Source organism: Hermetia illucens, chromosome 6, assembly GCF_905115235.1.
Source record: "Hermetia illucens chromosome 6, iHerIll2.2.curated.20191125, whole genome shotgun sequence".
Classification (NCBI taxonomy): Eukaryota; Metazoa; Arthropoda; class Insecta; order Diptera; family Stratiomyidae; genus Hermetia; species Hermetia illucens.
This window is the reverse complement of record NC_051854.1, coordinates 36042641-36060363: the sequence shown is the minus strand read 5'-3', so window position 1 is coordinate 36060363 and position 17723 is coordinate 36042641. Positions and strand designations below refer to the sequence as shown.

At 44.6% G+C, this 17723-nt stretch overlaps 1 protein-coding gene across 5 annotated transcripts in view; it reads right to left on the bottom strand.

Annotated features, from left to right (window-relative positions):
* LOC119660111 (soluble guanylate cyclase 88E) overlaps positions 1–17723 on the bottom strand; it is a 129717-nt gene that overhangs the window by 22490 nt on the left and 89504 nt on the right. Inside the window, exon 1 of one of the 5 annotated variants that reach the window (XM_038068498.1) lies at positions 6371–6615. The exons of 3 other annotated variants lie outside the window; for them this stretch is intronic. The gene's annotated coding sequence lies outside the window, so the exon portion shown is untranslated. Of the gene's footprint in view, positions 1–5604; positions 5624–6370; positions 6616–17723 lie in introns of those variants that run through there. One more of the 5 variants, XM_038068499.1, reaches the window with a different exon arrangement.

The following is a 17723-nucleotide window of genomic DNA, read 5'->3' as shown; positions in this document are numbered from 1 at the left end:
TTGCAGCGTGCAGTGCCGTCAGACTACGTGAGTACGGATGCTGGGCAGCGAAGTCCTACGGCCACAGCAACATTCTAGATGAAATACCTCGAGAAATCTGGGCATCCCCCACGGACTATGTCACACGCAAGCTGAACTTCACGAGAAACTTTGCTGTGGACCTTCCAACCAGGGCAAAGTGGAAGAGCGGCGGCGTGTTGCAAGACTATGACACGGTATTCTTTACGGACGGATCAAAGATGGCCTATGGAGTCGACGCGGGGATTTTCTCGAATACACACGGTATATTCAAGTCTTATGGTCTCCCAGGTTTCGCCAGTGTATTCCAGGCGGAAGTACTGTCGATATTGGAAGTCTGTCGATGGCTGGAGCGTGATTCGAGCGCCAAGCGTAACATAGCCATTCGGACCGACAGCCAAGCGGCCATCAAGGCCTTGTATTCAACGACGACATCTTCCCGGTTGGTGGGGCAGTGCAGAGACACGCTCAACCATCTGGGCGGCACGCTCAAGATCACTCTCCTCTGGGTTCCCGGGCATAGGAACATAGAGGGGAATGAGCGGGCTGACGGATTGGCCAGGCAAGGCTCTGCTCTTGGGAGTCCCTCGGGGAATACAGTCGGTGTTCCGCTGGCGGCTGTCGGGGGCCGAGTCTACTCGCACTACCTAGCAGCCGCGGGCCTGAGATGGCGAAGGCTTACAAGCTGTGCCAAATCAAGGAGAATTTGGCCCACTTATAACATAGCCCGATCACGAGAGCTCCTGTGCCAGACGCGTGCAAATGCATTCCAGATTACGGCGGTCTGCATGGGGCACTGACCTATAGGGGACCATGCCGCTAGGCTCGGCTTACCCTACAATTCGCATTGCCGAAGCTGCGGAGAAGGAAGGGAAACCCTCATGCACTTTCTCTGCGATTGCCCAGCTCTGGCTCGAGTCAGGCTGCGGACACTGGGTAAACCATTCTGTGGGGACCTCAGTGAGATTTCTAGCTGCAGGGTTGGAGAGCTGCTTTCCTTCGTGAATGCTATGGGCTGGCTCTTTCATTTCATTTTAAATTTTATGTAATGTATGCATGTAAGAGAACGACGTTTCGAATTGGAAAGGTGTTGAGTCATACTGGAAGAAATTTCGTTCGCAGCTTCGAGCAATGCCTTCTGGAAATTATTTTTTTGAAGAAATGTGCCACTTATGGGTCTGGAGTTTTGTAACAAATCAAGGCACATCATATTAGAGTATACTTCTTTTTAATGTTCTACTCAATAAATACCAAACTACTCATTCTGGTCGTTTTGAAGCCCCATTTAACTGATTCCCCCCACCAGGCTTGACGGTTCAATGTATAGCACGTTCTTTCATAAAGTCAGACTCTTTTCTCGGTTATTTTCGGATATGAAAGTTTTCCTTCTGTTCGGACGACTCGGCTTCCACTGTGGGTTATTCCACGAGTCATCGCAATCCGAACTAGGTCTACAATTATTGTTCGTCGCTACCTATATTGCTACTGGTCGATGAACGAAATTAGCCATATCTATATCAGCTTGACCAACATGCTTCTCATGGCAACTAAAGAAGTAGATGAAGCCATCTGGGAAAGGATGCCGGATGGTGGTTTAGGTTGCTGTAGTAAGACTTGCTTCGAGCTTTTCCGTTGAACGGAAAACTCTCCAGAATAAAAATAAGAAATATATAATCGTGGTTCGGACGAGAACTACCGATGTGCAAAATAATGTGTAAAAATGTTAGCTCGATTGGTTCAACAAAATTTTAATTGTGCTCCCAACCAGTTGAAACAATGTTTTTTCAAGATATACGTACTTAAATTTTTTTGAAGAAACCGAATGTTTATGTACTAAGTAAAGCAGATTAATGGTCACTTAAGATTCTTCATTCTAATTTTTAAATACGTTTTTCTCGAAACTGCATGTTGAAAATCGGGTTTTTGAAATTTTCACGACTTATTCAGAATAGATGGTTGGATAAGGCACTGCGTATTTAAATAATGTGCGATGATGTCGGTCTCGAATTGTTGTTAGAATTGTATGCTCAAGATATCAATAAATATATGGAGAAAAATTTGCATTTGTATCTTCACTCAGTTCTTCAAAAAAAAAGTTAAAAAAAACGGTCTTCACACGGGATGACCCCCTTAAGCATCTGTGAGTCGAGCATTGCTCATGCTTTGTGGTGAAGATTTCTCTCGCGAAGGCAAAAGGACTCCACACTGCACACCGATTACACTAGGATTTCCTATGTCAATTGGGGAGCAAATGTCGCAATGTGTTGGGTCTCTACAAAGTTGTGATAGGGTCATTGAAAAGTCATACGACGACTTATAGGCATTCTCTTTATCATCATTCAGGGATTATCGCCTCTGTTAATAAGGGATCGTGACTGTCATAAGAAACTTGGGAGATAATAGTAATCAGAGAAATTATTGTAGATTTGTATATGAGATGGGCAATGCTTTGGGCCTAGAAAAAACCCTAAAAATACCGTCAAGCTCACGGTAGAAACAAAGGCGGAGACGTTTGCTAAGTTGTACGGAACAGGCATTACAAAAGAGATCCTTCCAGCATTATGGGAATGCTAGAAGTCTGTTCGCCTTATTGACTCATAAATCGTTTAAGCACTATGGGGAAAGGGTTACAGCTGATAGTTACTGGCCTGGGTAGCCGATGGCTTGAAAAATTCGCAATCTGGTTTAGAATGAAAGACTGACTGCTGTCTTTCCATATTGAAACCATAATTTTTTTTATTGAGCTGAATAAAATCGGGTGGATATAAAAATACATCAAATTTGGCCAATTGGAAAAAATTGGTAAGGAGAGGTAGGTATCAGTGGCCGCTCCGAGGAGCCCAATTAGCGCTTTGGTGCGCCGTTTTGATGCCACAAACTCCTAAGACCGTGACTGTTGTTATAGGAATAGGGAAGCAGAGTCCAGCTGGCTCGGATCTTCAGAGCCAGCCCGTAGCATTCACCAAGGAAAGCAGCTCACCGACCCTGCAGCTAGAAATCTCACTGAGGTCCCCAAAGAATGGTTTACCCAGTGTCCGCAGTCTGACTCGAGCCGGAGCTGGGCAATCGCAGAGAAAGTGCATGAGGGTTTCGCTTCCTTCTCCGCAGCTTCGGCAATGCGAGTTGTAGGGTAAGCCGAGCCTAGCGGCATGGTCCCCTATTGGCCAATGCCCCGTGTAGACCGCCGCAATCTTGAATGCATTTGCACGCGTCTGGCACAGGAGCTCTCGTGATCGGGCTATGTTATAAGTGGGCCAAATTCTCCTTGATTTGGCACAGCTTGTAAGCCTTCGCCATTTTAGGCCCGCGGCTGCTAGGTAGTGCGAGTAGACTCGGCCCCCGACAGCCGCCAGCGGAACACCGACTGTATTCCCCGAGGGAGAGCCAAGAGCAGAGCCTTGCCTGGCCAATCCGTCAGCCCGCTCATTCCCCTCTATGTTCCTATGCCCGGGAACCTAGAGGAGAGTGATCTTGAGCGTGCCGCTCAGATGGTTGAGCGCATCTCTGCACTGCCCCACCAACCGGGAGGATGTCGTCGTTGAGTACAAGGCCTTGATGGCCGCTTGGCTGTCGGTCAGAATGGCTATGTTACGCTTGGGGCTCGAATCACGCTTCAGCCATCGACAGACTTCCAATATCGCCAGTACTTCCGCTTGGAATACACTGGCGAAACCTGGGAGACCAAACGACTTGGATACACCGTGTGTATTCGAGAAAACCCCACGCCAACTCCATAGGCCATCTTTGATCCGTCCGTAAAGAATACCGTGTCATAGTCTTGCAACACGCCGCCGTTCTTCCACTTTGCCCTGGTTGGAAGGTCCACAGCAAAGTTTCTCGTGAAGTTCAGCTTGCGTGTGACATAGTCCGTGGGGGATGCCCAGATTTCTCGAGGTATTTCATCTAGGATGTTGCTGTGGTCGTAGGACTTCGCTGCCCAGCATCCGGACTCACATAGTCTGACGGCACTGCACGCTGCAACATATTTGATGTGGAGGTCTAGGGGGAGGAGATGCAGGAGTGCATTGAGAGCATCTGCCGGGCAGGACTGCAGAGCCCCCGTAGCATCTGCACACGCGGTTCTTTGAATCCTATTAAGCTTCGTTCTATTGTATTTCTTCTTCAAAGCCTGCCACCATACAATAGATCCGTACGTGAGGATCGGGCGCACTACAGCGGTGTACATCCAGAGAACCATCCTCGGCCGGAGACCCCATTTCTTCGCAAAAGTTCTCTTACAGGCATAGAAGGCTATACAGGCCTATACAGGCTGTCCAATGCACGTAAAATTTTGTCCATTACTATTAACCAGAGCACCGGTGAGATAGCACCACCCTGGGGCGTGCCTCTGTTCACAGCTCTGGTCAAGTGGTTGCCTCCCAGATCGGACTGGATTATCCTGATACTCAGCATGGATATAATCCAATGCGTGAGATATCCCTCCAATCCAATACCGGTCAAGGCTTCCTTGATGGCGTTGGTACTGACGTATACTGCTTGTATTGCAGCGACCGCTCAACCGTGCCAATTACCTCGTGGAGGGCGGTTTCTGTGGATTTTCTTTTGAGGTAGGCATGCTGGGACTTAGAGAAAGACGTTCTCTCCATAATCGTCCTTAAGTGAATGTCCAGGACGCGTTCTAGGGTCTTCGGCACGAAAGAGGTCAGGCTGATTGGCCGAAAGTCCTTCGCGGACTCATGACCGCGCCTGCCCGCTTTCGGTATGAAAACCACCCGTGCGCGCCTCCAGGACTGCGGTACGTATCCTAAAGTGATGCAGCTCCGGTAAATCTCAACAAGCCACGGCACAACCCTTTCCTGCTGCTTCTGTAGCATAACTGGCATTATGCCATCTGGGCCTGGAGATTTGTACGCGGACAAGCTGTTTATAGCCCAGCCAGAAGGAGTCTGAGAAGAGGGAAATTTTCTTCAGGCATGGAATTTTCTCGGGCATTCGAAATAGGGACCCACAACAAAATCACTGAAGGACAATAAAAAGGACACCCGGGACCTAGATTTTCTTTCTACGGCCCTGATAATCTAATATCTGCTATAAGATAAAAGATGACTGAGGGAACTTTACAATTAGTTGAAGGTATTTTCGGATAAAGGAAGATGGAAGGGTGGATGGATGAGGGTGAAGGATTGAGGGGAATAGTTTTAATCAATAAATTTAAAGCTATTAGTCAGTGTTTTAAGAGTTCTCCAGTCGATTTCAGGCAGATGCAATGCAATCTATTTACTGCTGTAGCATACGTACCTTTATAGGAGCGATTTAGAAAGTGAAAGTAGTTTGGATACGTTGAAGTAGTGTAACCCTCGGCTTCTAATTAAGGTCAATAGGAGAACCACTACCGCAGGAAAATTTTCAATTTATCAGCAAAAAAGAAGTTTTTCCGTGGAATCAAGTAACAGAGTTAGATTGGTAAGGGCATACCAGGGATAACTATAGGGCAGACATAGTATCACACACGTTGTTGTTGATCTGTAGACATGGTTTGTGTTTTGTGCATTTTGGGACGCATGCCGACCATTTATTCAGAGATGTGCAGCGCGTCCTAAAGAACTAATGTGCTAAACAACATACCTTCTTATCAATCACAGAAAAAATTTCGAATTGAAATGTCCATTTATTAGCGTTCCAACTCCTTTTCAGCGGCTAGCAAGAAGGCAGAACTATCGCGGTTACGTACATATTCACCTGTGCATAGGACTCATGTGCCCACTAACTTTTGTATAATATGTTGACCATAATCAGCTTTGATCACAATTATGGTATCAAGTCACAGCCAATATTCTGCGTTGCCGTCGTAATTGTTTCCTGGCCTTCCTTAGGACCTTAGCACTCCCGCACGTTTATCTGCATAGTATGTTATGTAGGTGCAACGGAATCTCATTAGAATGCATTGAAACAGAAACAACCTAAAGTGTAGCCAACAGAATGTAAGACTATTGTGTCTATTGTAAATGGTTTGTCATACACTGAAGTGAACGCTAGCATAGGAGTTTTGGCACGAAGCCATGCAGAAAGCAAACCATTGCCACAAATACACCGTGTTCGGTTCTTCAGCTTCCGCAAGGGTGAAAAATGGAAAAGTTTAAGTGAAAATATGCGCGTTTTACAAAGAAAGCCGTTTTCCGAGCACGTTTTGCAATAATTGCCAATTATTCAAATTGGAGAACACTTTTGACTTGTTGCTGACTGATCGACAGAGTTCAAGAAGATACACTGCACCCTAAGTGGGACAATTTATGCAGATACTCGCAAAGTGCAAGTGTAAAGCGGAACAAATAATAGTCACTTCAAATGGAAGTTAAACGTTTCACTTGAGCCATACTAATTGGCAACTTACATCCAATGCACTTTAAAACGATTCACTTTAGTTTTAGCAGGAGACTGGTCTTAGTTTGGACTCGGTTGGTGAATCGCGACGTTTCTCGAATTCTAAACGGCCAAATTAATTTTGGATCCAGTAATCGATTGATGATTTTCCAATTAATAAAACTGCCATTAATATTTCATCATAATAATATTCTCTACTCAGATTTGGGACAGAATCCGTAACGGCCCATTTTCAAAGGCGAAATAAATTTAGTTCAGCAGCTTTTTTGGCAACCTTTGCACGTGCGAATGGTTGCAAGAATTAATTGTGACAAAGAAACAATCTTTTTTCCATTATAAGATTCTGTTGAAATAAAACGTTATTGAAATTGGATCATTGTCTGTTTGTTCGTCTGCTTGTTATTATCGTCACATGTCCGTAGTCCGTAAACTCCCATGCAGATATGGAGTTGAATCATTTTGCACTGGATTTAAGGTGGAGTCACATATACACGCGAAAAGGGAGGGGGTGGGTATCTAATTTTTTATAACAATAGAAATTATGTATTTGACACTTGTATTTGAGACTCTTCTGTCAGCGGTAATGCGTGCAAGAATCGTAAGACCAACACATCTGCTGTGGACAATGCTTTATTGTGCTCCGCACCAGGGCTTATATCCACGCGTCTCGCGGGGATTAGGACCGGTGTGCCCCCCGTATGGGGGCTCGCACTGGGGAAGGGACTACAGAGTGAATCCTACCTGCTAGAAACTTCTCCTACACCTTCCAAGGAACAGGCGGAAGGAAGGGAAGCCAGAGACGTGAACGGAACTGACTTGATGCCAGTTCGAGTGATCGAATCTATGCAACCCGGACACCGCAAACCAATTAAGGTGCTAAGTGAAGAACAGACGAATGCTCTGCGGGATGAGATGAGATCTTTCGTGGATGAGAACATGGGAATTGCGGTACTTCCAAGTACGGTTTTTCTTAGAGAAATCAATCACGAGGGGATTGAGTCTCTGGCGGTGCGGTGTGGGGGAAACCCCGTCATACGCGGACTGCCGCATACGCTTCTAACTGTTTTCCATAGGACAATAGACTAAGTTTATGTCGAAAAACTTAAAGATTGGTCAAATCAACCTGCAGCATGCCAACGCTCCCTCCTACCTGTTGGCAGCGAGAATGACAAAGCTGCAGGATTTCCCCTATATCTTTCTGGTGCAAGAACCGTGGGTTCGATTTAACAGAATCTGTGGCATTGGATCAGTAAAGGGGGCTAGGATCTTCTACGACGAAAGATCCATAAGACGGAGAGCTTGCGTCCTGATGTCAAGACGGTTAGAGGCAACTATGCTGAGACAATATTGTTCCCAGGACTTAGCTACGGTCATCATACAATACCAAATAAATAGCGAGAGGAAAAACATCATAGTTGCCTCCGCTTATTTACCCTATGATTCTTTGTATCCTCCACCGACGCAAGAACTTAGGGATCTGGTGGCGTATGCAGAATCAAGTGGTCTCGAACTCTTAATAGGTTGCGATGCGAATGCTCAACATATTTGTTGGGGCAGTAGCAAATGCAATTCAAGAGGTGAGAAGCTATTTGATTTCATCACTTCAGCTGATCTTATGACTGCAAATGTAGGGTGCGCCCCTACGTTCGTGGGACCGAGAAGAAGCAAAGTAATTGACCTAACAATCTGTACCCCAAAATTGTTAGAGTTGATTACACACTGGCGAGTGCTAGACGAGGTCTCACTGTCAGATCACCGATATCTAGAATTCAATCTGACTATTGCGGGGCGAACAGTCTGCAGTACAAAGACGGAACCCTAGGTAAACGGATTGGGCAAAGTTCAATGAACTTCTTGGCAATAAAGTACAGTTCCCTAGGCGACTAAGGACTCCTTTGGTGCTGGAAGATGAATTGAAAACTCTGAACGGCACACTTTTCGAGTGCTATGAAGAGGCTTGTCCTATTTCCCGAGGCCAAAGCAGTAAAACGGTTCCTTGGTGGAACCGAGAACTGCAAAAACTCAGGAAATCAACCAGGCGAGTTCTAAATCGTGCTTGCAAAAGTAACAGGGACGAAGACTGGTTAAATTTCAGGAACTCACAACGTGAATATAAGAGGCTCGTGAGGTGCTCGAAACGAGACTCTTTTAGAGCGTACTGTGAGGAACTGGAAGGCGAAAGGGAGACTTCAAGGCTGTGCAGAGTCCTCAAAAGGGATGAGTCGGCCAAGTTGGATTCTCTTAGAAAACCCGACGGTACTTTCACGAGCTCCAGACTGGACTCAGTACAGACCCTCCTGGAAGTACACCACCCGGGAGAACGGGTGAGAGAAGTGGTAGGGGGAGAGTTGACGGTTCTTGCAACCCCTTCAACACGCAAGTGTTGCAAGAGGAACTGGAACACTGCGAAAGCGGTTGTTACCCATGAAAAGGTGAGAGCTGCCATACTGTCCTTTGAACATTTCAAAGCACCTGGCATGGATGGCATCTATCCGGCAATGCTAAAGGAGGGTATGGAGCATTTAGAGCGACCTCTAAGAAATATTTTTCGAGGATGTCTTGCTCTGGGCTACGTTCCTTCTTCTTGGCAACAGGTTAAGGTAGTTTTCATACCGAAACCTGGGAAAGATGACTATTCTAATCCAAAGAACTTTAGACAGATCAGCTTGACTTCATTCTTGCTGAAAGGTTTGGAGAGACTGGTGGAGCGTCACATTCGTGGAAACGCACTTAGGTCACACCCACTTAGTGAAAACCAACATGCTTACCAACGTGGAAAGTCCTGTGAGTCTGCTCTTCATTCTTTGGTCACAAAGATAGAGGATGCAACTTTGAATGGTGAGTACGCGATGGGGGTGTTCGTGGACATTGAAGGGGCTTTTGACTGTGCGCCTTTTCAAAAACTTTGTGATGCCGCCAGAGCGCATGGTGTTGATGATGCTTTAATTAAGTGCATACATGTTATGCTAACGCAAAGATTGTTGTGCGCTGAGGTAGGGGTTGATCGCTGCCTGATTACAGAAGCGACGAAGGGCTGCCCCCAAGGAGGTGTGCTTTCGCCGCTTCTGTGGAGTATGCTGATCGACTCACTGCTATGCGAACTGCAAAATTTGCCAATACACGGTCAAGCTTATGCTGATGACGTGGCTGTACTGGCTGTTGATCGGGATCTTACGGTGTGTAGGATTGATGTGATTATAGAAAGGAAGAAGGGATCCCAATGTAGTTTCTGTTCTTGCAAATCCTTGGACTGTGTGGAGTTGAATTTGCCACAACGAGTTTGTATTCAATTTTTTTTTTGATACGAAATGATTTTCATAGCAGAATCCGACTTGCGTTGCGGTCGTTAGGAATTATTTGGAAAAGGACAATATCGATTATGTGCGAAAAGTTCTCCAATTGTGATCGTAGGACCCGCAGCAAGTTTCAAATCCTACCAAAATGTTTTCCAGCTCGGTAATCAAGAATTTCCTGGCTAACAAATTAGGAAGCTCCAATCACCAGATCCTCCTTAAAAGCAAAGAGGACTAATCAGCAACCAAGGATTTTCTCGTAAAGAATTAGGCGAAATTTTTCACTAACGCGTTTTTATCAGAGCAAGCCACGTTGCTGAAAATTCATGACCTTGACCACACTTATTCTGCAGATCACACACCAATCACACCATTTCTAACCCACTTTCCTTTCCATCCTAAACCTTCACCTTTCCCTTTCTTCGATTGGAGGTTTTTTCTCAACTTTTTTACCGAAATCTTAGCGCTAACTGAAATTTTATTAGTTTATGTGCTACTTTAGATTAAGGCATCGAAGGCTTCACAATGTTTGCAGTCTCCAATCTGAGTGAGGCTCCGGACTGCGCAATTCCCCTCCAGGTTAAGGAACATAACAATTTCTATGAACAGTTACACAAATTTGACATTATGAATACAAAGGTAGGTTCTGAGAACACCTTGCTCGGACATCTGATGGGAAGGCATGGTTTTGTCGACCTTAACAGCAACGATAAAAGGTTTGTTGATTTCAGTAACTTTCATCGCCTCGGCATCGGCGGCACACTGTTCAAGAACACGCACCACCACAGCATATCCACTAGCATTTGCTGATATTCAGTGTCAGCTTTTTGACCGAACGCCAACGGACCAGATTATCAAGGTTGGACTGCAAGAGAGCACAGTCCAGCAGAGACGAAACAGAGGCAAATAATTTAATGTCGTCTGCGTAAAGCAAACACGGCTAGGTGAGGATGAAGGCGAGGTCATGATAAAAAAACAGGAAGAGTAGGGGGCCAAGTATAGAGCTTTGGGGAGCACCAGAGGAAGGAGAGATGGAGCGAAATGTGTAACCATGAAAAGAAACTCTGCAAGAACGCTGTGAGAGATAGGAGGAATGCCGGGAGATGATTGAGGGAGGAAAGTTGAGTAGAGAGAGTTTAGAAAGGATAATAATATGATCAACGGTATCAAAGGCTTTGAAGAAATCAATATAAATAGCATGTACCTCCTGTCGTGAATTAAACATTTAGCAACGAAGTTGGTAAAAACCAGAAGGTTTGAAGCCGTAGATTTATGTTTTACAAAACCATGCTGCTCTTGACAATAAGGTGACCAAAGTGCGCGATCAACCGGTCGTTGACTTATCTTTTGATGATTTTGGAGCAAGAGGAGAGAAGAAAGATGGGGTAGTAGTTCACGGCAAGAGAAGGGTCTGCGCTTTTGAAGATAGGGATGATAAGACCCTCTATCTTTGACTTTTGTTGTAGATTATACACAGGGGGAGGTACATGTGTTTTGTACAGTTAAGAAAGAAGAAGAAGGAAGAAGCCCATCGGGGCCAGGTCCGACATTGGAGACAAGATTACCAATGAGGAACTCAATCAAGGAAGGCGTAAGGAGAGGAATGGCTAGAGATCTGGAGCAGTCTGCAGTTAAAAGAGGCGCAGAGGGTGGAGTGGACGAGGGAGAAAATACGGTAGAATATATAGGTGTAGAGAAGGTCGTAGAATTGTTGTGGGGAGTTGGCAGTAGAGTTCGAAAAACCGATAGAAAAAGGGAGATTACGAGAATAGCGAGTGCGGGACCAAAAGGGTATCAATTTACCGTGGGCAAGGGCGGCCTCGATGCTCAATAAGTACCTTTTATGCGCTTTTTCAATCATCGATTTCACAGTGGAGCGCATAGGTTTCAAATGCTCAAGGTCGGCATCATTCTTAGAACCCCGAAACTTCTTCCGCAGTGCATGTTTCAAACGAATGTTATTAGTTGAGAACCAAATTGGGTACGAACGCAGGCAAGTAGGGGAAGAAGGTAAATAACAGGAGACGAGATCGGACAGGATATTGTAAATATATAAACTCAGTTGATAAACGCTAAAGCAGAATTGGGATCAATGGGACTTCCAAAATATGCTAATATATTATTATATACCTACCTACAGACATATATCTGTCTGGAGTAATTGATATTGATATATAAATGACTAAAATGTTTCATTGGGACACTCCATTCATATGAGCTCACTTTGTTGTGGCATTGAGGAATTGACGTTGTAATATGCACGAAATTTACAAAAAAAAAATGAAATAGTTTCACCCTCTATAACTTTGTTAATAATAGTTGGATTTTTTTCAAACTTGACCAAATTGTACCTTATATTATCCTTTACACTAATGCGTTGTACTTCTAAGATGAACTATACTATTATTTACTTTATTTGTGCAGATATCGGAACAGGATGTATTTTGAGACCTAGATTTCGTATAGATGCATCACTGTGATTATTTCAGATATTTCGGTTGGATAGACTCACTTTTTGGTGGACACATTTTGAGCTCTCACTGCCCTATGTTTCACCTAATATCAGAAATAAGATCATTCATTTTCGAAAAGTACTAATGGAGCCCTTTGATACCCCAAATAATCCTTTCGAATGTATGGGGAAACCCCTTCAAATTCAACACAAAATGGCTTCACTTGCTATATGTAAAGGGATTCACAGACCACAACTTCTCATTAAATTTCAGTTCAGCCGTTTTCAAGGAAGGAGTAACAAACTTTTAATTTTTTGACATTTATTGTCAAAATGGAGCTATTGAAATCTTTATCCAGTTTGGGAAGCAAATAGTATTGGCATGAAGGATGAGGGGGTGTAGTATTTTCGGAAAACTTCATGCTGAAAGTTACCGAAAATTTCAAAAACAACAATTTTTATTACACTGTTCGGGCGGGGAAGGAACTAGAATGCGGGTTGGGATGGGGGGCATGCGGGAGGGGTTTGGGAAAGGAAGCTAGGGGTGGCGCTAAGGATGGGTAGGTTTCGAAAACTGGGATGAGGAGTAGATGCCGTTGTAAAAGATTACTCTACCGCCGGGGTCGAAAAGGAGGTTACGGGACTGGAGAGATAAGAGGACTTGAGGGAACAGATGAGTTCGTAGAAGATTCTCTTCGACGATCTCGATCTGCATGGCCTGGGAGATAAGTGGATTTGGGTGGGATATGAATTTTTCAAGGAATTTGAGGGCGTGACGGGCTAGGACGGCGTCAATGCGGGGCGTTTTGGATGAGTCGTAGAGGATCTGGTTGGAGATGTATTTGGAGCGTGGTTCGTTCTTGTAGATGTTGGTACAGTGGCGGAGGATTCTGTGCTCTTTGCAGCGGAGTCGTTCGATTTGGTGGGGGGAAGCATCGGACCAGAAGATGAAGCCGAAAACGAGGAAGGGACGGATAAGCTGTTTGTAGCAAAACAGCTTGACTTTCTGAGGTGTTGGGCTAGTGTATTTCAGGATTGGGTAGAGGGATTTGAAGGCACCTGTTGCACGGTTCAGTGCCTTCGTGATGTGTGGGACGTGGGATAGGCGGGGATTGATTGTCACCCCAAGGTAGGTGACTTCTTTGACGGTTGGGATGGTGTCGTTGTGGATCTTCAGGGATAGGGTTGAAATGTCATTCCTCATTTTCGACGTCATCTTAGCGGTACCACGGAATACGATGGTTGCGCATTTTTGTGGATTTAGGGACAGTTTCCAGCGGGTGAAATACCGGTAGAGCTCGTCCAAATAGGAATTCAGGCGGGCTTCACCGGCAGGGATGTTTCTGGTGGGGGTGTAGAAGATGAGATCATCCGCGTATTGAAGGATCTGGATTGGATTTGGGTGTGGAGTTGGTTTAAGAAGGTCTGCGGTAAACAGGGAAAAGAGGGTAGCGGAGAGGACTGACCTCTGAGGGATGCCAGCCGGGCTAGAATATGGGGAGGAGAGGTGTTCACGGAGTTGGACTTGGGATTTCCGCCCATCAAGAAAGCTAAGAATTAGCTTGCAGAGGTGCGGATGGAACTGGAGGACTTCAGAAAGCTTGTATGCGAGTCCGTATTGCCATACGGAGTCGAAAGCCTTCTTTATGTCGAGGAGGCAGGCTATGGTCGGAGCGTTCCGGTTGAGGCCGAGGAGGACGTCCGATTTGAGCACGAGTAGTGCATGCTCGACTGAGTGTTTGGGACGATTGGCGAATTGGAATTGTGGGATTGAATGATTGGAGTCACAGTGCTCGTCGATAGTGACTTTGATGATCCGCTCGAAAATCTTGGCGGAGGATGAGAGGATTGAGATAGGCCTGTAGCTATCGGAATTTAGTGGGTTTTGGTTTTTCTTGGGGATAGGAACAATTCGAGCACTCTTCCAATCTGTTGGGAAGTGGGCGTTGATAAGGCAGTGGTTGATGATGGAGGACATAATCGGGGCAATGGTTGGGGCGTATTTCTTGAGGACGATGGAGGTGATTTTGTCAAGCCCAACCGATTTCTTGTTTTTGGAGGCGGCGATGGCCGCCCTGACGGAGTCTGGACTGACAAAGTGGATATTCTCTCGCTGACTTGGGTCGACGAGGGCATGGGTGAAGGGATTTTGTGTGGGTTGGGGAATGAGGTAAGAAGGGTAGGTTAGGAGTTGGGAGATCTTTCCGTTTACTTCGTTATCGAAACTTGGTTCACGGAAGTGGAGGGTGCAGTGGTAGGCTTGCAGGAAGTGGTCGGCGAGGACTTTCACTTTTTCTGTGGGTGGGATGTTTTGGGGAAAGATCGCGTTTTGTTGGACTGATTTGCCCAAACGCGGGCAGGTCTTTCTGAGTTCCCTGTATGTACCAGGGTTCAGCTCAGTGTTGGAGAGGCGGTTGTAGAGATATTGGGTATATAGGGTGAGGATTCGTTCGCGAATGGACTTGTCCAGTTCGCGGATTTCGGTGAGGAGGTGAAAGGATTGCGGAGAGTATCTATTCCTAAATAATCTCCGTCTGAGGGTCTTTTTATAGTAGATGTCGGATAGGATATCGTCGGGAAGGGTGATTAGGTTGCGGTAATTTAAGGGAAAGGAAGGGATCAATTCGTCGCATACTTGCCGAACTGCTTCGATGTATTGACGAACTGTCAGGTCGATGGATTCATTAGGAACTGTACGGTTGGATGGGAGTAGGAGAGGTTGAAGTTTGGTTGGTGAGGGCCAGGTTGATATGTTTCCAGTTTGAACGCTGAAAGTCAGGAACTGACCCGAAAATTTCAAATGCACTCATCACCAAAGATAGCTAATCCAAATTTGTATACTTCGATATTCTGATTGTGTATTATGCAAAGGTTTGTTTGTTTCCAAAGGCGAAAGAAATTGAGCAGATCTGTAGTTAGCAGCGGATGTATTGACGCAAACAAAGTTTGTTTTGAAACAATACCAATCCTCAAAATACTTTGTACACAATTTTTTTTTATATGATAGCATGTATGTTATCATCGGTATAATTTTAGATTCACATCTGTAAATGAATGAATATATACAGTTGTAAAAGTACTACGTAATTAAAAATAACTTTCTAGATCTGTTTTGCTGCTACATAATCTCAGACTCATTCAGCAAAGCAGGGAATAAATACACACATAACTTGATTCCTTGCCAAATATTATGTGTTCGTATATAATAAACGTCAAGTAAAATTTGGACATTGTTTACCGGGTTATATGGTGGCTAGGATATTCCTTATATGTTCATATGCCCATGTACCATGCAAGGCTTCAGAACCAACTTAAGCCAACCGAATAACCAGAACCAATTTGATTTAAACTAAATAGTTGAGTACATTTGCATATAATGCAAAGTTCCACTGTACTGACATACGTACTTATACTCCTTAATGTAAATCCATCTTGCCATAAGCCCCAAGTCTGGTAACAAATCTCAAAGTTGCAATATTACCTTCAATGTAGGATTTCAATTTGGCATTAGAAGTTTAGAAATTCTTTTCCGAGTTTGGAAACAATTCTATCAACAACTTTGAAATTTAAATTTGTTTGACCTGAGTACATACATATGAGTGTGTGGGCAGCCATTCATATATTCACACAGAGTTTCTGTTGCAAGGCGTAACATTCAAAACCACCATCGCCTGTGTTGAATTTGAAAAATTTTTATTATTAGTAAATTCCTTTATTATTTGAGAAACTCATATATAATTGAATGAACAATAACTTCCACCATATTTTGCGAGCCACCTGATATATAATATATCACATACATACACACTTCGAAATATCTGAAATCTTCGAGGCATGCCCAAGATATTTTCAGATTAGCAGATGTAAGTATTATAGTATATATGTATATGTACGCTTGGGCGAATTTATATTCATTGCTTTTATATTTTGCACAATTCGTCATCAAGTTAGATTTTATTCTTTTTTCAATTTTTACTTCACTTCTCATAGCTACGAAGGCAATGGAGAGGTCGGGCCGGTGATGTGGTATATTATATAGGTTTCTTCATGCAACAAATAAGAAGCAAAAAGTAACCTATCGTTGCCATAAATCCTGATGTGAAGCGCGTCAATCACACCTACGAGCAATCGTTTGCGGTTTCTGGTACTGATTTTCCGAGAAGTTTGCACTCGTCCTCCGATATTTTGCGTCGCCTATTTCTAGGGCGAACCAGTCGTGGGTCATCCTGGACAACGAGTGGCTTGCAATTGGATCTGTGATAAGGAACGTTTGAACTTAGACTCTCCAAGGTTTTCTAAATTTTCACTCAATTTCGTTTAAGTTATCTCTAGACCATGGACAACTGAAAAACTTTAAAATGATCTAAACTTTAGGAAAATGCTTTCCAGATGGTGTTTTATAAGTGCATATTTTAGAATTTAAACGTTGAACCTGGCGAGAAACCTCCTCGGGAATGCCATTGACTTGGGAGTGAAGAAGACTGGCGAAAGTTTGTACAGCATGGTTGCAGCCTAGTCGCATGAGACGCAGGGAAGATATGATTCTAGACGATAGACGATGAAGTCAGGTTAAGTCTCTCAAAATTAGTCTTTCGGGAGGTGGACTTGCCGGTTCCTATATAAAAGTAATTCGTCCGTCCAGAAAGCTGAGTGGTTAGAGTTCAGGGTTGTCGTACGGAAGGTCGTGGTGTCAGTGGGATCTAAGGTATAACATAAAGCTTAAACTAACTTATTACTAACAAGGTTATGTGTACAAGAGCTGATAACATTTCATTTTGGAGGAAAAGTTGAAAAAAACCTCCACTCGTTGAGCATATATAAAAACGGGATGGGACTAGGAGGGAACAAGACTGAGGTAGGATGGGAGGCGTGCGGGAGAGGGATGGGAATTAAAAGCTGGGACGGGTGCTAATGATGGGAAGGTTTAAAAAATTGGGAGTCGGAGAAATTGCCTGTGTAGAAGATTACTCTACCTGGGGAATCGAACAGACGGTTCTGGGACTGGAGAGATAGAAGGATCTGAGGGAACAGATGAGTTCGGAGAAGGTTATCTTCAATGATCTCGATCTGCATGGCATTGGCTACAAGAGGATTGGGATGGGCTTGGCATTTGGCTAGGAAATTGAGGGCAAGACGAGCAAGGAAGGCGTCGATGCGTGGGGTTTGGCAGGATTCATAGAGGATCTGATTGGAAATGTACTTGGAGCGGTCCTCGTTCTTAAAGATGTTGGCGCAGTGGCGAAAGATCCTGCGCTCTCTGAGCCGGAGTCGCTCCATTTGGGATGGGGAGCAATCGGACCAGAAAATGAAGCCGAAGATGAGGAGTGGGCGGATAAACTGTTTATAGCAAAACAGCTTAACCTTTCTTGGAGTCGGGATGTTGTATTTGAGGATAGGATATAGGGACCGGAAGGCACCAGTTGCACGGCCTAGTGCCTTCGTTATGTGAGGTACGTGGGAGAGGCGGGAGTTCATTGTCACCCCGAGGTAGGGGATGGGCTGGTCATGGATTGTGAGTGATAGTGATCTTGTGTCACTCCACATCTTCGGAGTCATCCTCATGTCTCCATGGAAGACGATGGTCTCACATTTGTCGGGATTTAGGAAAAGTTTCCAAC